The 24998-nt window shown below is 41.2% G+C and overlaps 1 pseudogene; it reads right to left on the bottom strand.

Moving 5' to 3' along the window:
• Window positions 1–22193: 22193 nt before the first annotated feature.
• LOC110542061 (olfactory receptor 13A1-like) lies at window positions 22194–22974 on the bottom strand (annotated as a pseudogene).
• Between the last annotated feature and the right edge of the window lie 2024 nt (window positions 22975–24998).

Below are 24998 nucleotides of genomic sequence, written 5' to 3'. Positions count from 1 at the left end.
AGAAACCCCTTCTTCATTAGTCATGTATGTGCTTTGGCCTCTCTCTGGTGCTGGTACAGTGCAAACTTGGAACTGTTTCTCTGTAGAAGTAAACATTATTCCTTTCTATTACTACCCATGTGCCTCAGTCCAAATCTTTTTTTTCAGGGCATAATAACTTGGAAATATCTGTGAACTAAGTTCTGCACCTGTAACAGAAAGGCCAAAAGCCACTTGAGGCTGCTCCTGACATCTTCATGAAGGGCACCGTGGCTCACTTATTTCACTGCTTCATTCTCCTTTCTCTCCTTCTTTCAGCTGTCATGCTCACATGCATTGTGTGTTTCTGTTGCTTTTTCACTTTTCCTATCTCAGTGTCTTATTTCTTATTCTGGTTCTTCAACTTCAGTGTGTTACAGGGATGTACCATGTGCCCACAATGTGAAAAGTTTGAAATGATATTTGCCTCCCTGCAATAACTGAACACACCATATTTGTCATGATTAGACCACGTGAAAACTCAAGAACTGTAGTGTATTTAAAAAGTGACTCCTGCTCCATGACAGGGAGTAGAGACCCTAACAAACACAGAAATGCCTCCCTCTGGGTTCACAAAAAGTGCACACTTAAATTTTGTACCAAGGACAGCTAGAGTTCCTGAACTTTCCCAGCAGAACAACCATGTGATCTGGAAAAGCACTGGGAAATATGTTTGTCACACACGTAGTAGAAAGATCTCTAAGCTCACAAACAACGTTTCATGTGCAGCTCCTTCTGTGAGGGAAGAGAGGATTTTGTACAACTGTGAACTATTATCTCCTTCTGTGATGACACCGCTCTGAAAAGTTCCCGTCATTCACTGAGATTGCAGCTACACTCATTTCCTTTAATGAGAGTTTTCAGTGAGGGCTTCCTGATGAATCTGGAAAAAGGAGGGTGTGGAGTTTTGGTAAAGGTGGCTACTGCCATCTGCAGCCATATGCTATGCTTATTGAAGCCTGGTATTACCAGTTATTCAGAGAAGCAAAGACAGGTACTTAGACATAGACCTTCCATGGCCCTCAGAAGTCACGTGGGGGTGTTAAGTCGCAAAGCCCCACCATTTACATTAGACCCTGTATCCTTCTAGAAATCAACAGCGCTTGGGCTCAGGGTGAGATGGACTGGATGAGTAAGACAGCAGCTCATCAGTGGAGCACGGGTGACCCCTGGTGGTGGCAACAGGAAAATTCCATGTGCAGCTCCTCCTGGGAATGGGAACATTCTTTGTGAAACTAAGAACTTCAGGGTCTATGGGTATAATGAGTAGTTTAAATTGCTGAGTAGGTTGAGGTGAGAATCAGGATACTCAAAGATCAGCCATGATTGTCTTTGGGGAATGTTGCTTCCTGCACCGGAAGAAGCAACTTCAAGGCTCCTTGTCAGGATGAAGCTTTTTTTTTTTAATTTTTATTAATTACACTTTATTCATTTTGTATCCCCCCCATAAGCCCCTTCCTCCTCCCCTCCCAATCCCCCCTCCCACCCCCTTCTTCATGCATGCCCCTCCCCAAGTCCACTGATAGGGGAGGTCCTCCTCTCCTTCCTTCTGATCTTAGTCTATCAGATCTCATCAGGAGTGGCGGCATTGTCATCTTCTGTGGCCTGGTAAGGCTGCTTTCCCCTCAGGGTGATATGATCAAAGAGCAGGCCAATCAGATTATGTCAGAGGCAGTCTGGCTTCCGGCTTCCCATTATTATGTAACCTACTTGGACACTAAACTGCCATGGGCTACATCTGTGCAGGGTTTCTAGGTTATCTCCACGCATGGTACTTTGTTGGAGTATGAGTCTCTGGGAAGACCCCTGTGTTCAAATTTCTGGTTCTGTTGCTCTCTTTGTGGAGTTCCTGTCATCTCCAGATCTTACTGTTTCCCACTTCTTACATAAGATTCCATGCACTCTGCCCAACACTTAAAGAAATGCTCAACCTCATTAGCCATCAAGGAAATGCAAATCCAAACAACCCTGAGATTTCACCTTACACCCACCAGAATGGCCAAGATGAAAAACTCGAGTGACAACACATGTTGGAGAGGCTGCGGAGAAAGGGGAACCCTCCTCCACTGCTGGTGGGAATGTAAACTACTTTCACAACCACTCTGGAAAGCTATCTGGATAAAGCTCTTTTTAATCCCAATCCTAGTGTCTGTCAGACCACAGCCCAGTGTTGTTCCTTGGGCCCAATGACATTTGCCCTCAGACAGAGTGTTCTTGAGATACAGGTGCTCTAGATGAAGCTGTAGGGCCTTGTCAATTATTTCCATATCAGGCCACTTCTGAGGGCTTTGTATCACACCCCTGATTGATTTTTGTTGGCCCAGGTGCCGAGCTGGAGGGTATTCAGGGACTGGTCTATTCCCCTGTCATTACCCTGGCTCCTGCATGACACATGACCTTATACCATTTATTGGTAAATGGATGGACAATCCTTTGAGTCAGGGAGGGGACAGACACCATCTGGTGGGCTGACAGAAATGTATAGGAGTCCACAGACACTTCAGTCAGTCCAGGTGTTATGGAACTTAAGGAGAGGCTTTGGATGTGTGTCATACCTGCATCATTCTCACTGAAAAGTCTAATGTCGTCTGTAAGGTTTTCTAGCAGGGCAACTTCATTTCAACTCTAACCAGTACTGGATAAACAGCTCTCTTTTCTTTTGCAGATGGGGATTTTAGTTAATTGTTTCATTATGTCTTTTAGTTTCATTATTTCTCCTTTATGTTACTGTCTGGGTGACCTGTCCATTGGTCAGAGAGGGTTGCTGAAGTTTCCTACTATTTGTGTGTGTTGTTCTATGTGGTATTTAAGCTTTATTAATGCTTCTTTTATGAATGTGGGTGCCCTTGCATTTGGGTCATAGACATTCAGAAATGAGATCACCTGGGTGGATTTTTCCTTTGATGAGTATGAAGTATCCTTTCCAATCTTTTTTGATTAATTTTGTTTGAAAGTCTATTTTGTTGGCCATGAGAATGGCTACTCCAGCTTACTTGTTGGGTCCATTTCCTTGGAAAATATCTTTTCATCCCTTTCTCTGAGATAATGTCTATCTTTGTTACTGAGATGTGGTTTTTGTATGCAGCAGTATGATGGATCCCGTTTTTGCATCCATTCTGTTAGCCTGTGTCATATTATTGGGAAAGTGAGCCCATTGATGTTGAGAGAAATAAAGGACTAATTACCATGGACCAGACCAGCCGGGCTCCCTGCATCCTTGGGAGAATCAGGGTTTGGATATCAGGAAGTTTCAGGGAAGTTGGCAGACAGAAGCCACACCGAAGTCGCTTTGACTCTGCTGTAATTTTACTGAAGTCAGGCTAACAATTTTATAGTGATTTCATAAGGAAGCACCTTAAAGTTGGCATGCTTTCCAAAACATTCAAACTTTTACCAAGGATACAAAGTTTATGTTTTCACTTGAAAATGTAGCCAAGTGTAAAGCAGTGCCCACAAGAAATCTCAGCCTAGAAACTCTCTGATCAACTCAAACAAGAAACAAAAACCTCAAATTGTGGTTTCATTATCACTGACTAGTGAAGGGGAAAGTCAGGAGCTGTAATAGTCCTCCAAGCCAAGTCAAATACCTGCCAAAGTATTTTTCTACATTAAAGTCTAAATACACCTTGGTCAACCATCCTCCCATATGTCTTGTTAAAGATTTATAATCTTCATTAGAAACAAGACGCTAAAAGGAGGCATGCTCAAGCCTGCTGTACTTGCTTATGCTATTTTTTCCTAAGAAGAAGCCCATTATTTTTTCACTATTTTTGTAATGCTTTCTAATACTAAATCTGATTCATTACTTCTTTTAAAATTATTTTTCTTCCATTTTATCTTTATTAAAGCTTTTAATAATCTATCAAAAATATATTTCCTTGAATAGTTAGTTGTGCTGTACCAGGAATCATAAAGAAAAATCAAAAGGCTCATTCAATCATTCATTTGAAAAAACAGAGTACATCTTTTTGGTGTAGATGGCCAGGGGGACCAACCAGGGACTTCCAGGGAGCGGATTCCCGTAGGAAACGTGTCTCCTCGTCTTAGCAGCATAATTTTATGCTTATATAGCACATTTTTATACTCATATAGACTCTGGAGTTAGTGTGGCAACTAATGATTTTTAATTCTTGTTATTTTGTTATTGGTGATGATAGTGTGTATTTGTGTGTGTTGTGTGTGTGTTCCTTCCTTCTTTTGGTTTTGCTTGTGTGAAATCATGTATTTTCTTGGGTGAATTAACATCCTTGTGTTGGAAATTTCCTTCTAGTATCTTCTGTGGGTAGATTTATGGAAAAAAAATGTTTAAATTTGGATTTGTCAAGCCAAGTATTGTGGTTCACTTCTTTAATACCAGCACTTGGGAGGCAGAGACAGGTGTAACTCTTGAGTTTGAGGCCATCCTGGTCTTCAGAGAGTGCCAGGACACACTGTCTCCAAAATTGTTAAAGAAAAAATAATAGATTATTTTGTATTCTCCAACTATGATGATTGAAAATTTTGCTGGCTATAGTATTCTGGGCTATCATATATGGTATTTTAAAGACTTCAAGACATCTGTTCAGGCCTTCTGGCTTTTAAAGTCTCTGTTGTGAATTCTAATAGGTCTGCCTTTATAGCTTACTTGGCTTTTTTTTGGCTTTGAATATTCTTCCTTTGTTCAGTCCATTTAGTGTTTTTTTTTTATAGTTTTTTTATTTTTTATTAATTACACTTTATTCACTTTGTATCCCCCCTGTAGCTCCCTTCCTCCTCCCTTCCCAATCCCTCCCTCCCTCGCCCTTCTCCATGCATGCTCTTCCCCAAGTCTACTGATAGGGGAGGTCCTCCTCTCCTTCTTTCTGATCCTAGTCTATCAGGCCTCATCAGGAGTGGCTGCATTGTCTTCCTCTGTGGACTGGTAAGGCTGCTCCCCCCTCAGGGAGAGGTGATTAAAGAGCAGGCCAAACAGTTCAGGACAGAGACAGTCCCTGTTCCCATTACTATGGAACCTGCTTGGACACTGAACTGTTTTGATTATTATGTGGTGGGAGGATTTTTTTTTTTTTGGTTCCATCTATTTGGTGTTTTGTAAGCATCTTGTACATTTGTAGTTATCTCTTTATTTAGTCTAGGGAAATTTTCTTCTATGCCTTTGTTGGAAATATTTTCTGGGTGTTTGAGCTGGGGAACTTCTCCTTCTTGTATTCCTATTATTCTTATGTTTGGTATTTTACAATACATTTATTGGATGTTTTGTGTTAGAAACTTTTTAGATTTAACATTTTCTTTGACCAATATATCAACTTCTTCTAGTGAATCTCCTATGGCTGACATTTTCACTTCCATCATTTGTATTCTGTTGGTGATGTTTGGGTTTATGGTTTCTGTTTTCTTACTTAGGTTTTCCATCTTCATGGTTCCCTCAATTTGGTTTTCTTTATTGCTTCTATTTCCATTGTCAGGTCTTGAATAGTTTTATTCATTTCCTTCAGCTGTCAGAATGGCTAAGTTCAAAAACTCAATGGAGAGCACATGTTGTTGAGGATGTAGCAAAAGAAGAACAGTCCTCCACTGCAGGTCTTATGTTTTCTAACTTCAGGATTTCCTTTGTTTGTGTCTTCTTTATTGCATATAATTTCCATTGTCAGGTCTTGAACAGATTTATTCATGTCCGTCACCTGTCAGAATGGCTAAGATGAAAACACAAGTGACAGCACATGTTATAGAGGATGTGAAGAAAGGGAAACCCTCCTCCACTGCTGGTGCAACCACTTTGGAAATCATCTTGGAGGTTTCTCAGAAAAAAATTGGAACAGTTCTACCTCAAAACCCAGCTGTACAACTCCTGAGTTTATACTCAAAAGATGTTCCACCATACAACAAAGACCTCTGCTAGGTATGTCCATAGCTGCTTTATTTGTAATAACCAGATACCGGAAACAACTCAGATATTGCTCAACCAAAGGATGGAAAAAGAAATTGTCATACATTTACATAATGGAATATTACTCAGTTAGTAAAAACAAGAAAATCATGAAATTTGCAGTCAAATGGATAGAACTAGAAATGATCATCCTGAGTGAGGTTTCCCAGACCCAGAAAGGCATACATGGTATGTTATCACTTATAAGTGGATATTAGCAATATAGTACATGATAACCATACTACAATCCAGAGAGCCACAGGAGCTAAGTAGCAAGAAGGGCCCAAGGGAGGATACTTGAATCTCACTGAGAAGGGAAAATAGAATAGACAGGGGAAGTGCTTGAAGAGAGGGAACAGAATAGGAGAGGGAGTGCAGAGGGAAATGAGGGTAGGGATTAGACGTGGGGAATTATAGTGAGGGGTAGGACAGATGGTTTTCAAAGAGAAGAATATTTTTGGCTGTGGCAGCTCTGAAACAAGCTTGAGGCCTACAGAGGAAGTTCTTGAAGAGAAGAAATAGGAGGAGAGGGAGTACTGAGTGAAATGAGGGTGGGGATCTGCTGAGTGGTGAGCGGGGGGGGGGCACAGGAGAGAGGGCTTGCAGGGAGAAAAGAAACCTTGGTCAGGGGCACCTCTGAGATCATCTGGAGACCTGTGACAGGGTAAGCCCCTGGGAGGGTCTGGGGGTGAATTTAGCTGAACCTCCTAGTAGCAGGCATCATGGAGACTGAAGAAGCCACCCTCTAACCAGTGAGGACTCCTAGTGGACGGAGGGCAACGTTAACCCATCCACAAAACTTCACCCGAAAATTTACCCTGTCTGCAAGATGTGCAGGGAGAAAGATAGAGAAGAGATCGAGGCAATGTTAAACCAATGCCTGGCCCAATCTGAGACACATGGGAGAGATCAAACCCTGACACAGTCTGTGATGGTTGCAGATGAGAGACTAGCATAGCTGTCTTCAGAGATGTGCCACTTAGCAATGGATAGAAACAGATGCTGAGACTACGAGCTAAACACTGGGCAGAGCTCATGTAGCCTTATGGAAGATTGTGGAGGTGGGGGTGAGGATGGGGGAGAGAACAGAAGGACCAGGAGAGGACAGGAAGTCTACAAGAAGACCAACTGAGCCAACTACCCAGAGCCTAGGGGGGCTTATGGAGACTGAATCACCAACCAAGGACCATGCATGGACTGGACCTAGGTCCCCTACACATATGTACCCAATGGACAGCTTGATCTTCATGTGGGAACCATAGTAAGGCAAGGAGGGTTTGTCTCTGACAAGTACAAAGTTGCATGCATTTCTCTCTGGCAGGGCTGACTTGTAGGCCAATTGAGGAAGGGCTCAATCATGATATGACTTGATGGGCTGAAGTGGGAAGGTGTGGGGGAATCCCCTTTCTGAGGCATAGGATAGTGGGTATAGGGGAAAATGGAGAGAGGGTGGGACTAGGAAGAAGGGGAGAGGGGCCCATGGCTGAAATGTAAAGTGGATAAATAAATACATCAGTTAAATAAAAAGGTATTTGTAATAAAGAGTGATATTAACCAGACTTTTGTTAATGAGCTCAAATCAATCATGTTAAAACTAAAATCAATGATTTTGAAATGTTATATTCAAAATTTACTTAATAATCAATAATGCTAGAAAAACACTATTTCTTTAGTTAATTTTGAATGTATTTTATAAGCATCTCCTATAGATATTTCACCAGAAATGACACAACCTAAAATAGAACTGCCAGTTGTGTTTTTCAATATTGATTTGGGAAAGATCTGTAGAGGAAGAAGTACATGCTTCTAACTACCCTAGAGTGATAACTATTTCACACATGCTCTCTCTCATGCACATCTTCATTCTTCCATATTTTAAAAGAGATGACAATATTAAAGGTAATAATTTCCAGCTTGCTTGATGGAATTCTAGGTTGTGTGTGTGTGTGTGTTTTTTTTGTGTGTGTGTGTAGCCCTGCTCCTGCTATCCACAAAATGAAGAGAAGTCCAGCTATAATATATTCCATCTTTAAACTTACAGCAGGCCTAGTTCCCAGTGTCCCTCTTGGTCCTGTGCATGTGGACTAAGAGCCCCATGTGTGATGTGTAGGAAGCCGGCCCGTGCGTAAATGAAACACAGTACCTCTCAGGGAAAAGGTACTCTAAGTTGGGGCTTATCCTGCTGATCCATGTAGATGTAGTTGGCAGATTATGAGAGCACCATAAAAGCCTTGGAAGTGAGATTCTGGCTGTTCAAAGATGGTATGGGACATGGGGTAACTCCCTTCTGTCACTACTGTGAGTAAGTTGTAGATACCTATTGCAGCAGTGCAGGCAGAGGAGACTTGGCATTCCCACTTGATTTATACTTTGGTCAACTTAAGCACATTGTAAACTATGTGGCTTATTCTGATTAGAAAAGATTTCTCTGTATCTGCCAAACCGCTGAATATAAGGAGTTGATACCATTTCAACATTACAGTTCCATTTCACTACATGTTCTATAACATAAACTTATATTTCCTAAGTCAGGGCTTGCTCATCTTAAGCCCCCATAAAGTAAGGTACTGCTAAAGGAGTCTGAGTTCTAAGATTTACTACAAAGCACAAGATTACTCCAGTGTTTCCCCACCCCCACCACCTGGAGAGTTGGGAGAAACTCAAAGCAGACAAGTGCCTTTCAATTCCACTGCAGATGTTATTTTTACAGTCTTTCGTTTTGGGCTCCCTGATCCCTTTCCTTAATCAAGGGTGGGACCTGTGACTTTGCTCTTTTAGGTCACAGTGCAAAGCAACGGAGTCTCTGCAGGTTGGACTGAAGCCAGGGCCTTCTAAGGAGGTGCCTCCCCCCCCATCTAAGTTAGCTCCGTAAGTGAAATTGTCGTCCTGCCATTTAATAGAACCAAAGACGTAAGACCAACAGTTCTTTCCCACCCCACCCCCCAGTGAAGATTCAAACAAAGGTTGAAGCCTCGGGAGGATCATGTCACATTCAAACTCCCTCACATACCATCGGATGCCTTCAGTACATCCAGGTGATATCATGGTAACAGGCTAGGCATGTGCAGGCTGTTGCTGCCCTGGCCTTTGCTGTACCTGTGTCTACTCGTTCAGGTGTGGCTGTAAAGATCCCAGGAGAGCAGTAGTCTGCTAGAAGTTTTATGCCTTGAGCACATCCGAGAACCTATGGTCAGGCCAAGAAGTGTGTTATTTCTTGGAATTTACAGTGCCATTTTAAAAAGAAAGATCTTTAAGGGTTTGTTTTTGTTCTGCTGTTGTTTTGCTTTGTTGTAAATAACCCCTGGTGAGTGTGTGAAGAGTCACAAGTTCACAGATTGGCCAGCTTGAAGGTAATCTCAACTCTTGATTTACTCAAGTCATGCCCTAGGACTAAGATTGGATTCTTTAATTATTTTGCTTTACTTCTTTGAAGTATATACACATAGACATAAATCAACTTCAAAATGTAAACTTCTGTTAAAAACATTAAAGTAAAGATACTTCAAAAATTATTCAATAAGAGTCTTCTGTGGGGTCTATTTTTCTTTCCATTAGTCATTTACTCAGTACTTCACACTGACTGCAAAGAGTTGGTGGTAGGTAGTTAGGCATGGCAGATTATGAATCCTCACTCTGATAGCCTTTGTATTTTCCTGGCCATTGGAATAGAGAAACAAAGTGAAGGTACTACATAATCACAAATCTCCAGCTGCATTTCTTGCTCATTCAGAGGGGGCATGAGCTCAGAACCCTATTTAGGTAGATTCTAAACCATGAAATTAGCACCCATCTGCCTTATGAAGCAAAGTGCAAGCATTTTACCAAAGTACCTCTGAATCCATTCTATGTCCTTTCTGGAGATGGAAATTCCTGTGTTTATTTAGACGTGAGATGTTGCCTACTCTGGCTTTATCTTCTTTTTGTCACTTTTCAACTAACAGCAATTGAAAGAAAATGTTCTGACAAGCCATGATTACGCATTTCAGGAAGTCTGGTAATTATGAAAACTCTTATTAATATCTGAGAAAAAATCCAAGCACTTAGCAGGATTTCAAACACACCAGGCTGCTGCATTTTATTTTTCAGTGTCTCTGTTGTACCTTAGATCACAGTGGACATGCTGGATTTTGTCCTTTGGTTTCTCAAACTTCTGGCCACAAAAGCATAGAATCACCTTCAGCTTCCTCTCAAGGACATATATAAATGTGCTCATCTGTTCTCACAAAATGCAGTGTGGAGATTATTTTTAGATCTAAAAGAAGAGTGATCATTTTACTTTTATCTTTTTTAAAGACTTATTTATTTATTATACACAGTGTTCTGCCTGCTGGTACAACTGCAGGCCAGAAGAAGGCAACAGATGGTTGTGAGCCACGATGTAGTTGTTGGGAATTGAACTCAGGACCTTTGGAAGAGCAGCCAGTGCTCTTAAACTCTGGGCCATCTCTCCAGCTCCCATTATCCTTTCATGAGAAACTTCTTCACTTTATTAGTTTCACGTAGCCCTCAGTTACCACTCCATATTAGATTCTATTCATATTTATGGATTCAGTACATTAATTATTCAGCACACTATATGCTGATGAAGCCTTGCATCTTTTCCGACTGAGAGTTAAATATACCTCTTTGTTAATTCTGCACTTGGGACCTTTGTGAAAATCACCTTGGGAAAATACTTGGGAGTATGAGAAAGTTAGATGAAAGAAGGGAGAATTTCTCATCCTGTAATTACAAACATCACCCACATCTGAAGACAAGATACCCTCCTGGTTACATATTAAGTATAAAAGTATGACCACAGACTTTGGGTATCAGGAAAGAGAGTTAGCACCATCCACCCCAGTGATCACTACAGTACCAGGATTCAGAAAAACCAATGGGTTGGCTGGGATAAACCATACTGACAGAATAAGGAGGTGAAAAATCAAAACACTATAAGTGTAAAAATCATATTTTTCACTTTGCAAAACTGCCTGATTATGAACACATATAATCAGCTAGTTTCCAAGTACAAAGTTTGAATCCTGCCCTTGCACATTTGAAAGAACACAGAATTCAGATCTGCCCTCAAAGCACTTGACAGGGCCTTCATGTACTCCAGGGGCTTTGGCTCCCACAGCAACAAACTAGCAAGGTGAGGATTTAATACTGCTATAAATTCCCATGAATGCTCTGATGAGACTCATGTTACAAAGTTTTATTATCCAAGTAACCATTTGCCACCCCCACCCTTAGCTTTACCAAATATAACAAGTTCTTGTTCCTCTGGATTAAGCTATACAGCAAAATACAACTGAGGCTTGGAAGTTCATAATCAGGTCATCAGTTTTCTTGTGAAAACTTTACTTTCCATGTGTGGTTTACCTGACATCTTTTGAAAACAGGCACCTAAAACAGAGCAGTGCATAGTGATCTCTGAATGTAGGCTCAGTTTCTACTTCATGACTGCACAATTTCAGGAACTGGTGCTTTGCACACCATGAAGTTCCAAGTGATGCCTGAAACAGAGATCATCTTGTCCCCTAGCCATCACACAGTAGGGCACATTCTAAACACACAGTTCTCAGTGGTAAGTGATATGAAAATGGAAGATGAAGCCTGGCAAAGTGGTGCACATCTTCAATCCCAGCACTCAGGGAGGCAGAGGCAGGTGGATTTCTATGAGTTCAAGGACAGCCTGGTCTACAAAGTGCATCCAGGACTGCCAAGGCTATACAGAGTATCTCTGTCCTGAAAAAATAAAAAAAGATGAAGATGAAACATATAGTTGATATTGTTACACCCCAAGAATGAAGATTCAAGACTTATGAGGCATTTAGATGAGTGAGAAAATTATTTCTCCCTGAAACATTACACTGCTTATAACATGATCTACAATATTTCCCTCCAACCCAAATCACTCTATTTAGTGACTGAATAGTTCCTTGGTTAGGAAGGAATTCTGGAGTAAGAAATAAGGCAAGGAAAGAAAGGAAGCGTACATATGGTAAATTAGAACTTAGACTATGACCAGCAACCCTCTTTCTGAAACTCTGACTCTAAGAAACGTTTGATGAAGCCATCTGAATTGAGGACAGCCACCTATAGTTCAGTCTGAGACCTTGTGTGAAATATCAGGCATAAATAGCACTGACTAGACTAGGTCATGGCTGTAGCTCAGGTATAAGATTTACACATCATTTGGAAAAGGCTGTTTCCTGGGGCCCATAAAGGTCACCTGTCTTAGGACTGTATTCACAGGAGAGACTTACTTAGTTTAATTAAGACCTAAACAGGGCTTCTTTCACATCTACTGTGAGAATAAGCCTTCTCAGCTTCCGCATCAGGTGCTTCTGGGAACAAAAGAGCCAGCTGTCTCAGCACACTAGAAACACAGCCTCAGGCTGAGAACTGGCTTCTGGAAGGAAGAAGGAAATTTCTTATCAGACTGAATCCATGTACCTGAAAATTTTTCAGTAATTAAAAAGTTATTTTTCTAGGCCCATGTTTTTTGGGACATTGTTACTTGATCTTTACATAAACATATAGAATGTACTTTGGGTAGATTTCTCAGTGCCCTCTTACTTTCTGTTTCCACCATCCCCCTCATGTTACTCCCTTGCTCTTCTTAGAAAGTATTGTTATTATCATCCCATATACATGTACATGGTTTTATGTCACTCACTAAAATCTGAGGAAAACAAATGAGTGTGAGCATATGATAGCTGTCTTTGACAGAATGATTCAGCTTCACTTATTTCCAGTTGTATCCATTCAGTATTGGGTGCATAACTCAACTATTAAGAAAAGTGTTTCACTGTCGAGTGGTGGGAAACTACAACTGTGAGCATTCAGAGTTCTTTAGGCAAAACACTAGGAGCTGTATTGGCATGCCACAGTGTAGATCTCTTGTCAGTTTTTGGAGAAACCTCTAAACTGATTGGTTAACATTCCCATCAGTGTCTATGTTGCCTGCGTTCTTGAAAATGTTTGTTGGTTTTTTTTAATGACTGACATTCTGATTGTTGTATAGACCATCCATGTGATTAGATTACAATGTATGATAAAACAAATGAACAATTTAATCATACAATGTTATATATCAAGACAATTTTTCTGAAATAAAAGTTAATTCACCCTTATTAATAAGGCTGGAGACCAGTCCTGGGAAGAGTGGTGGTAAGAGGAGAGAGGCCTACTGAGAGCATAGAAACTGTGTTTGGGGGCATCTCTATAACAAGTTGTAGACCTAAGAAATGATAGGCTTATGGGAAGATATGGGGGTGACTCTATCTCTGACTCCTTGTAGCAGGGTCATGGAGACTGAAGAGGACACCCTTTAACTAGACAGGACCCCTAATGGAGGGATGGGAAAAGCAATCTTCAAAATCTTCAACCCAAACTTATCCTGCTTCATGATGTTCAGGGATAAAGATAGAGCAGAGATTGAGGGAATGTCCAACCAATTCTTGGCCCAACCTGAGACCCATCCCATTGGAAAGAGCCAATTCCAGACACTATTAATGATATTCTGCTATGCTCTCAGACAGGAGTCTAGTATAGCTCTTCTTTGAGAGGCACCACCTTGCTGTGGATTGAAACATGTATGGAGATTCACAGCCAAACATTGGGCACAGCATAGAGAGTCTTATGGAAAGGTGGGGGAGAGGGAATGATAGAAGGACCTGGAGGTTAAAGGAGCTCCACAAGGAGATCAAGAGAGGCTGCTACCCAGGGCCCTGAGGAGTTTGGTTTGTGGAGGCTGAAGCACCAATTTAAAACCCTTCATAAATTGTACCTTGGCCCCCTACACAGATGGAGTAGATGATCAGCTCAGTGGTCATTTGCATGTGGGTGGCCTAGTAAGAGGAGTCAGGACTGACTCTTGCATGGAATCTGTTTTCTACTTTTTGATCACTGCCCCGAGCTGGGGCTATTTTTCCAAGCCTAAGGAAAAGCTAGGAATGATGAACGGTTGGATCAGGAGGAGAAGAGGGAGAGAGCTATGATTGGGATGCAAAGTGAATAAATAAATAATTTTAAATGTTAATAAAAAATATTGCCTATAATATGTAATGATTTAATTTTGTAATGTATGCAAAATCACAAGTAAATAGAAATGAAGAAAAGTTTAGCAATTAAAAGGTGCTAAAGAGAAAGTGAGCATGAGATGGAGATAGACATGACTAGGTAACTCTGATGGAATAACATCACTGTTAAACTCCTGACCATGACACTACACTATTTTTTTAAATAAGTTTACAACTTTGGGGGAAATTTAAGTAAATAGTCATATACAGGTATTTTAATTTCTCATAACTGCATGTAAATTTACAATGACATAAAATATAATGTTTTACTTGAATAATATTTTTACATATGTCATTCTAATATACCCTAATATATCACATATATTCTAATATATCTCTATATAAAATTGTATTTTAGGATTAGCAAATGATATATACAAATACTGATTTTTTTCTATTTTGATTTTAAACTATAGCCTAATTTGTATATTTATTATGGTAAATTTTATCCTAATGTAGGTATAGGTGTGCGTGTGAGTGTGTCTGTTCATGTGTGTGAGTGTGCGTGTGTGTATGTGTGAGAGAGAGAGAGAGACAGACAGACAGAAACCTTTGGGTTTTCTGAAAATACTCTTTTGTCCTAAGCAATCTGACAGTTTTACTTCTTTTCTGGTTTTAAATTGGTTTGTTTCTCTTCCATGCCTGATTTGCCTGGATGGAATTTGGATTCACAAGCTAAATTAACTGGTGACTCTTGTCACTAAGACCACTTTCTAATCAAGTCCTATGGGATTGGAAGTTGGTAATAGAGGGTGTTTAATTACAACAAACACAATCCAGTTTATGGGGAAAGACCATGGTGTGAAGGCAGTGAGTCTCTAGGCTCCCAGATCTGACTTTTTATACATTTCAAAATTATAATAATTATCTGGGAATGGCTCATACTTTGAGCTGGGACTTCCACATTGTTCTGCCCTCCCTTTTTACCCAATATATCATCATAAATACATTAATCAGTTTTCTCGTTAATTAGCAATGATTTAATTGCAAAGGTTACCACCATGGCTCAAAAAATAAACAGCAGGTCTCTGAGATTCTTGCACAGAAGAAGAGAACAAGTTTTAGAGGGGCTAAGTGAAGTAGATTTTCATGCTGACATTGAGAATTGTAAAATTTGCATGTGAGAAAAGCTGAGTATTTTCTAAGTAAAAGAGGTTTTTTGTTTTTTTGTTTTTGTTTTTGTTTTTGTTTTTTTTTGAGCAGGGGTTGTAGGTTATATCCATGCATGGTCCTTGGTTGGATAAACAGTCTCATAGAATATATGTGCTCATAGAATATATATGTGCTCAGATATATTTGGACCGTGTGGGGCTCTCTGTCTCCTGTAGGATATACTAATTCCTCCTTCTTTCGTATGATTCCGTACACTCTGCCGAAGGCTTGGTTATGGGTCGCAGCATCTGCTTTGATACATAGCCCATGGTAGCTGAGTATCCAAGTGGGTTCCCTAATAAGGGGGACAAGAATTGTTTCTGACATGAACTCATGAGCTTCTCCTCTCCCCTGAGGGAGGAGCAGCCTTGCTAGGCCACAGATAAGGACATTGCAACCATCCTGAAGATACTTGATAAGCTAGGGCCAGACGGAAGGAGAGGAGGTCACCCCCTCTCAGTGGACTTGGAAGGGGGCATGGAGGGGATGAAGGAGGGAGGAGAGGAAGGGAGGGAAAGAGGGAGTGGGCTACAGCTGGGATACAAGTGAATGTATAAAATTATTTAAAAATTAAAAAAATAAAATTTAAAAAAAGTTTTTTTTTTCAAATGCAAATATGCCTCTTGTTAGAATGTATATCATTACTTAAACAAAATTCTTCAGTACTGCAAGTAAACAAAACAAAACCAAATAAAGTTTCACAGGACAAAAATCACACTAATCCTGTGTGAGGGGATGGTTTTTGCTGTTCTCTCAAGTGTTCTGTGTCCACCATATTGTCTGCTCTCGCTACCTCCATCACTTTGCTCATCTTGCTAAGGTAGGCAGCACCACTCTCCTTCTTCCATACATGAGCATGGCAGCAAGTTCATGGTCATAGAGCAGGCATAAGAATTTAGAGTCCAAAAAGAATAAAAAATAAAATAAAAAAATAAAAATAAAAGAATTTAGAGTCCAAGGCTTCATTTGCTTCCCAGGCTTTCCTCACTGAGGAAAACCAAACTTCAAATCCAAGTCTCCCATGTATTTTTACATTTTAATCATTATCTGGGAATGGATAGTTTATTTCAGACCTCAACTTACCTACGTCCCTTTATTTTCACCCACCATATCATCATAAAAATAGGTTTTCTTCATTAATTAGGAACAATTTCATTTCATCTAACACAAATAGCTCAGGAATTAAACAACAGATTGCTAAGATCTTTGCACAGAAGAGAAGAGCAGGCTAGATATGGGTAGGTGATATGTACAGTAATGAACTTACATTTAAATAGTTAAGCAAATTTAAGTACTTAGTACTTCTGTCCCTAAGCATTCCACCGCAGGGCTCAACTTGGAATACGTTTCAGGCTAATAATATAGAAGTTTAATTTTAAGGAAGACAATCAATATTAAAGGGTTGTCAAATCTCAGAAATCTGAGATTGCCTCTCTTGGTAATGAGTCTGATCCCTTGACATCTATTCAGCACCTTGAACACTATTACTGACTGTGGTATTGATAATCTTCCCTTAGTGAAAGGCTGGAATCCTCCTGGATATCCCCTAGCCACTGGATGAAGCTTCACATCTGTCTCAGGATCATACAGAATTGACCACAACCAGGTTGGAAGCTCAGCCCAGGAAATGACAGAACAGAGGTAGAATCCATTTTTTAAATTATTGTTATGAAATAATGTACTTTTATTAGTACAAAACCTCTTTTTTATAATTATTTTATTTTTATTACTTACAGTTTATTCACTTTGTATCCCCCCTGTACCTCCCTCTTCCCACCCAATCCCACCATCCCTCTTCCCCACCCCTGTCCCTTTGCCAGTCCACTGATAAAGGAAGTCCTCCTCCCCTTCCCTCTGATCCTAGTTTATCAGATCTCCTCAGGAGTGGCTGCATTGGATTCTTCTGTGGTCTGGTAAGGCTGCTCCCCCCTGAGAAGGAGGTGATCAAAGAGCAGGCCAACCAGCTCATGTCAGAGACAGCCCTGTCCTCATTACTATGGAGGCCACTTGGACACTATACTATTATAGGCTACCTACGTGCAGAGGTTCCACGCCATCTCCATGAATGGTACCCTTGGTACCCTGCAAAGTATCCAGGCAGATGAAGAAGTGGGAGATAGTAAGACCTGGAAAGGACAGGAGTTCTACAAGGACAGCAACAGATCCAAAAAGTCTGGGCACAGGGGTCTTTTCTGAAACTGATACTCCAGCCAAGGACCACTCATGGAGATGGCCTTTTACTAGTTTTTATTTATTTTACATCCCTGTTGTAGCCTATCGTTCCTACCCTCCGTGTCCTACCTTTCCTCTCTCTTCCTTCCCCTTTTCCTAAGAAAAGGGGAGTTCTCTTTTCCATCCAACCAAGTTCGTCTAATTGTATCAGGACTAAGCATATCCTCTTCCCCTGTGGCCTGGCAAGACAATCCCGCCAGGGGAAAGCAATCAAAAGGTTGATAAGTGAGTAAGTGCCCCAAGCAGAATCCACTTCCATTACTAGAGGACCCACATGAGTCCTAAGATGCTGATCTCCTAAATCATCGTAGCGGTCCAAAGTCAAGTTCATGCATGGTCCTTGGTTGATGTTTCTAATCAAACCCCTCTGGGCCCTGGTTAATTGGCTCTCTTAGTCTTGTGGAGCTCCTGTAACCTCCCGATCCTTTTCTTTTTCTGCCCACTTTTCTGCAAGTCCATGTGTGCAGTCCAATGTTTGGCTGTGAGTCTCTGCATCTGTTTTGTGGCAACGCTGTGTAGTACCTTTCAAGGGATAACTGTGCCAGTCTCGTGTCTTCACATTTAGCAGTTTCACACATAGTGTCAGTTTTTGGAACTCTACAATAGGGTGGGTTTTTGGTTGGGCCAGGCATTGGTTGGCCATTCCCTCAAATTCTGCTGTCTGATATATCTTTATCCATGCACATCTTGAAGGAAGGGTACATTTTGGATTAAAGTTTTTGTGGGTGAATTGTTGTCCCCTCCCTCTGCTAAGAGACTAGTGTAGTGCGTGGGTATCCTCTTCAGTCTCTATGGCCTCTGCTAGTAGCAGTCTCTGCTTCAGTGTCCCTCTTATCCTCCCAGGAGCCTACCCTGACTTAGGTTTCCAGCTTGTCTCAGAGATACTCCCCACTCTCAGTCTCTCTTTTCTCTACAGTCCCCAGGTCTGTTCTGTCTTTTAACTCTTTGTGCTCCCTTTCCTACATTTTTCCCTCTCTTCAGCCACTGCCTCTGTCTATTCTATCTCCCCTTCCAATTGTGATTTTTGCATATTTCCTTGGATCCTCTATGTTACTTACCTTCTTTGAGTCTGTGCCTCATAGTAGGCTTATCATGTATAATATGGCTACAGTCCATTTACAAGTGACTGCATATCATGTGTGTCTTTCTGGGTCTGGGTGATCTCAGTCAGAATATAATGAGCTCAAGAAATCAAAACCAATAAACAAAATAACCCAATTTTAAAAGGGAGGAGACTGCACAGATATTTCAGTGGATAGTAACACTATCTGCTTTTGCAGAGTTTCTGAGTTCAACCACATGGTGGCTCCCAACCATCTATACTGGGATCTGATAACCTCTTTTGGCATACAGGTACACGTGAAGACAGAGCACTCATACATAAAATATATACATAAAACCTTTAAAAAAATAAAATTAAAAATAAAAAATTGGGTCACTGAAATAAACCAAGAGTTCTCAACTGAGAAATCTCAATGTCCAAGAAGCACTTAAAGAAATGCTCAACTTCCTTAGTCATGAGGAAAATGAAAATCAGAGGGACTCTGAGATTTCTTCCATCTCACACTTTTCAGAATCCCTAAAATAAAAATCTCAAAGGACACCACATGATGGTGAGGGTATAGAGAAAGGGGAACACTCCTCAATTGCTTTTGGGAGTGTAAACTTATACAACCACTTTACAGATCATTCTGGCACTTTCTCAGAAAATGGGGCATAGCTTTTCCTCAGGACCCAGCTATACCTCTCCTAGATATATAGGGAAATGGTGTTCTACCATACAACAAGGACACTTGATTATCTTTGTTCATAGCAGCTTTATTTGTAATAGGCAGAATCTGGAAACAACCTAGATTTTCCTCAACTGAAGAATGGATAAACAAACTGTGATACACTGACTTATTGGAACACTACTCAGCTATTAAAATTAAAGAAATCATAAAATATGCAGGCAAATGGATGGAGCTAGAAAAGGCCATCCTGAGTGTGGTCCTCATCCTTTGAAAGCTTTTTAAGGATTAAGCCATCCTGCCAGTCTCATTAGTGCTCCTGTTAAGCAGAAAGTAAATGTCTGGGAGCTTAGGGTGGAGTGATGTTTGTCAGATGTTGTACTCACTGCAGCTACTAGGCTATTATGGTCCTTTGTGGGTCTCTGACATTAGCATCTCTGTATTTGCATTTTCAGTATTATCACTAAACTTCCCAGCTTCTCAGAGAAAAAAATGTTATAGTCTCTTACTGTGAGGGTAGTGCTTTATAATTTATAAGGAGAGAAACCTGGGAGTTTCCTAGAACTCTGTGCTCATATTTATTCTGCACATCCCAGTGCCCAAATCAACATTCCTTGGCCTTACAGATTCCCACACTCCTGTTTCTTTGCTTTAATATTTTTCTGTCTTCAGAACTTAAACCTGCATTTAAAGAGACATTTTGTTCTCCCACTTTGACCATGATGCAGTTCTATAGACAAGAGTGTACTATTTTCATCCACCTTCCTCTCAGGTTTTATAGAATCTCCTCCACTTCCCCTTTGTAAATTTACTCCTAAAACTTTTATAAATAAGAATTAAAGATATGTATGCACTTTCAGTAGATAGATTAATGAAGGAATATGGTTAGGTATATATTTTCCATGTACCATTTAAATGCCCGAAGTCATCTAACTTTATATACTAAGTAGAGTTCAATGACTTTACAGTATATTAATTCATTATTCATTGCATAAGGAGTTGATAATGGGTGGTATGGTGGTTTGAATGAGAAATGTACCATTAGGATGTCATTTCTGAACACTGGGGTTCCAGCTGTTGGCATTGTTTGGAGGAGGGTATGCATTTGCTGAAAGATGTGTCCATTGAGAGTTGATTTGGAGAATTGTCTGTTTTGAGTTTACTCTTTTTCCTTGACATTTGCAGTAGAAGGTGTGATCTCTCAGCTTCCAACTCCTGCTGCCTTACCTGCTGCTTATAGTGATATGCTCCTTCTACTGTAAATTCTAATCTCTCTGGAACTCTAAGTCCAAATAAACTTTCTTATATAAATCAATTTGGGTTTCAGTAGGTTGTCATAGAAACAGAAATGTAACCAAAGAAGTTAGTACTAGCAGGAGGAGCAGAACCTGACCATTTAGTTTTTGGAAGAATGTGGAAGAGTGGCTCTTAGACCTAGAAAAGTGGTTGAATATTTTGAGCAGAACTTGCCATGCCATTTTTTCTTTTTGATCCACAGATGTTACTCTTTATTGACACAATAGCTGAATCCAGAATCACTTTGGAGATCACTAAGGGACACTGCTCTCCATACAGATGAGAGTGTTTCCAGAAATGATTCACTGAAGAAGGGGAGTCACTCTTCATGTAGGCAGCACCATCCCAGAGACAAAGGAGTAGAAAGCATGGGCTTGAGGAGAAAGGAGAAAGCTATTTGAGCACAGGCGATCCTCTTCTTGGTGTTCTGAGATGGGAGGAAGCTTCTTTACCACATAAGTCCACGCCCATGATATCTTGCCTCATCATAGACAAGAACAAAGAGTCAAGTGGTCATGGATTGAAGCTTCTGAAACCATAAGACAAAATAAATATTTTGGGAAAGAATTTTGATAACAGGGATGAAAAGCTAATTAATATAACACATCTGATTTGCATCACCAGTTCTAGTGTGGTACAAATATGAGAAAGTTCAAGGAAGTAAGCTGAAGAATGTCAATTCTTCTAAAAGATTGTGTTTAGTCTGGAAACGATACAGACCTATTTCAGCAGCAGTTGCTGCAGATGCTGCCCTTTCTCCGCTGAGTTGTCTTCCTAACAGTATCACAACAGTGGCCACTACCCTTCCCCTTCCTCTTCCTGTCCTACTCTGTCTCCTTTCTGTTCTCATTGAGTATTCAGAGATTTAGTCAGGAATAGATGGTCAAAAAGATGTGTGTGTGTGTGTATCTTATTAGTTTTTTATTTTTGTTTATTAGAGAGAGAGAGAGATTGGATAGGTAAGGGGGTAGGAAGTGTCTGGGAGGAGTTGGGAGAGAGGAGTGAATATGATCAACACATATTGTATAAAAAGAGTTTTGCCTTTGCATCTTTGCATCTTTGCATCTATGATCTTTGTTGATTTTTATTTATGACATGGAGGAAGCATTCCACTTCATGCATTTTGTGTAGTTATTTATCTACCTCTCCTAAAACTGTTGAAAAGAATTAATGTTTCCCACCAGTTCAATTGTCTCATCATTGTGAGAAAATAATCAGAACTGATATATGTAAGTGCATTTTTGAAACTTACACTTCATCTCTGCGCTATCAATTCCCTCTTTCTCCGTGCCAATGCCCCAGATTTGACTTCCATAGCTCAGAACTAAGCTGTAAATGGAAATTCCACGTCTCTCAACATTGGTCTTCCCAAGACACTGTGGCCATGCTGGCCCCTCAAGTTTCATTATAAAATTTAGATTCATCAGCCATAGTTTTGAAACAAGGCCCTGTGATGTTTAGGGTGGAACTGGATGAAATAGCTTTGTTTTTTGAGTATCACTATCATCATCCACTGGAAATCTTCCAGTCCAGAAATATGAAATCGCCATTTAGATAAACTTTAATTGAAATGGTTTGTATTTATCAGGAAATAAAGCTTGAGTGTTTTGTTTTCATTGCCTCTAAGGATTTTGTTGTTTTTGAGGTTACAGTAAGTGGAATTGTCCAGTCCTTGCATCAGAGAAGGGTTTTCTAAAGCTGCAAAAGGTACACTCCCACTCCATGAGGCTGCTCTCCGGAAAGCATGTTTAGAAAGAGCCCAAGCTGGGAACACAGCCTGCACATCTCCACCTAATGTGAGAAGGAGGGCAAGAGTCTGCCCAGGGCCAGCTTGACATCCTTGTTCCTCAGTGTATGGATGAGGGGGTTCAGGGTTGGGCTGAGAACCGAGTACAGCACTGAAGTCACTTTGCTTCTTTCTGGGCTGTAGCTGGAAGCAGGACTGATGTAGGCACAGAACACAGAGGAGTAGTACACACATACCACTATGAGGTGGGAGGAGCAAGTAGAAAAGGACTTCCTCTTGCCCTCAGCAGAGCGCATGCGCAAGATGCTGGCGCTGATGCAACCATAGGATATTAGGGTTAGCACAAAGTTGATGCATATAAAAGACATCTGCCATAAGAGTCATAATGTTATTCACATATGTGGGGCTGCAGGAGAGCAGGAGGAGTGGGGGGATCTCACAGAAGAAGTGTGTGATGACCTTGGGACCACAGAATGACAGCCGTGTCATCAGACCAGTGTTGATAGATGAATTCAGAGCACAGATGGACCACACGCCTATGGCCAGGGCCCCACACAGCTGTGGGCTCATCCTGGAGCTGTAATGCAGGGGACAGCAGATGGCCACATAGCGGTCATAGGCCATGGCTGTGAGCAGCAGCTCAGAAGACAAGGACCAGACAAGGAAGAAGAGCTGGCCCATGCACCCGTTAAAGGAAATGGTGTTTTCCTCAGAGACTAGGCCAAGCAGGGCCTTGGGCAGCACAAAGGAGGTGAAGATAATATCCATGGTGGCCAGGTTGCACAGGAAAAAGTACATAGGGCTGTGGAGCCCAGCCCATGCCATTCTTTTTAGTATTTAGAAACCGAACCTGCATCTGGGTTGGCTAGAAACCTATGATGTCATCGTGTGTCACCAGCCAGGTGGCCATACCTGGAAGGTCTGGTTACGTTGCTCCTTAAAAGGGAACAATCTGTTCATGTCTCTATTCCTATTACAATGGAACCCACTTGGATACTGAACTGCCATGGGCTACATCTGTGCAGGGGTCTTAGGTTATCTCCATGCATAGTCCTTGGTTGGAGTATCAGTCTCAGGAAAGACCCCTGTGCTCAGATTTTTTGGTTCTGTTGCTCTCTTTGTGGAGTTCCTGTCCTCTCCAAATACTGTTTCCCACTTCTTTCCTAAGATTCTCTGCACTCTGCCCAAAGGTTGCCCATAAGTCTCGGGATCTGCCTTGATAGTCTGCAGGGCAGAGCCTTTCAGAGGTCCTCTGTGTCACGCCCCTGACTTGTTCCCTCTTTTCTCCTTCTTCTGCTCTTTAATTACCTCCCTCTGAGGGGGAAGCAACATTACCAGGCCACAGAAGAAGACAATGCAGCCACTCCTGATAAGACCTAATTGACTAGGATCAGAAGGAAGGAAAGGAAGACCTCCCCTATCAGTGGACTTGAGGAGGGGCATGAATGCAGAGGGTGGAGGAAAGGAGGGATTGGGATGGCAGGAGGGAGGGAACCACAAGGGGGATACAAAGTGAACAAAGTGTAATTAATAAAGAAGAAAGAAAGAAAGAAAGAAAGAAAGAAAGAATCTGCCGTGTGGTCCCTCTCTTGCTCTTAGCCTCTTGCCTTCTATTGCTCTCTTGCCCTCTTTCCTTTCTCTGTCCGGTCATTCCTTTCTCTTTCCCCCCATCATGTCCTGCTCTCCCTTCTCTCTCTTCATCTCCATGTAATAAACCTCTTTCATATAAAATCTCTTGTGTGCCTAATCATCATTATTTAATTGTCCCCATCAATTCCGGTAGGTACCTGGAACATAGCAGTGCTGAGAGCAATGTTGAATGGAGATTCCCAGCTCAAGAGGTTTCATATTTGAACAATATTACCAAATCAGCTGGAAGTCATTCCTATAGTATTTTGACAAAGAATTTGGCTACCTTCTGCTTTGTCCTAATAATTTCGCTGAGGCTAAATTTAGAAGCAATGGAACAATTCCTTTTGTGAAGAAAATTTTATGACAACAAAATACTAGGTCTGTGGCATGGTTACCATTAATAAGTCTTATTCATCTTTAAGGCATAGCATTCCGCAGCTCTCTACAGTTCCCCCTTTTTGTTTTAGACGCATCAGGCAAGAGTAGAGGTCTGATCTCTGATATTAGAAATAAATTGGGACTTTGTACAGATGTTCATTTAGGTGTCATCCACCCAAAGAGCATCAGACCTGTCCGATACCTTTTTCTCAGAGGCGGGACCTGGGGCATCAACCCGCATGCAATCAGACATGCTCTTCTCTGGGTCCAAAGCGGCTGACCCTGAGTGCAGTGCTTAGCCTCGCATCCTGAGCGTATCATTTTAGCTTTTTATGTTATCCAACCATGCTTGGGGAGAATGTCCTGCTTCAATGGCTGTAAAGGCCTGAATGATCATGGCTGCATCACACTGTTGTGAGACTCTAATCTTGCATATATACCACAGGCAAACCAAGGAGACCAACACCAGAAGGCCTGCTAACACTCCCATGCCCGCCCATTCCTTCAGATGATTCATGGCTGCAGCAATCCATGTTGATAATCCTGTGGCTAGTCCTGCGTCCACTCCGGTAGAATTTACTATGCCTTAAAGATGGAGCTGGTTTCCGCCTTCCACCTTCCCGATGGTGAGTGCTCTCTGTCACGAACAACTCCACATTTGGCTAAGGCCGAGGATCTGGCTTGCTTACATGTATGTGGACCTATCTGCATTGCCCCCGTGGCACGCCTGGGTTGGCTACCCAGAGGCTATTTAAGCTGTGGGCTGGCTTTCCCCGGGGTCCGAGGATTGTTCAATGTTCCTGAATAAACTGCATTGAAAAAAAATAAAATAAAATAAA

Source organism: Meriones unguiculatus, chromosome 4 (assembly GCF_030254825.1).
Source record: "Meriones unguiculatus strain TT.TT164.6M chromosome 4, Bangor_MerUng_6.1, whole genome shotgun sequence".
Taxonomy (NCBI): domain Eukaryota; kingdom Metazoa; phylum Chordata; class Mammalia; order Rodentia; family Muridae; genus Meriones; species Meriones unguiculatus.
Note: the sequence above shows the minus strand (reverse complement) of the source record. Positions and strands in the feature narration are given on the sequence as shown.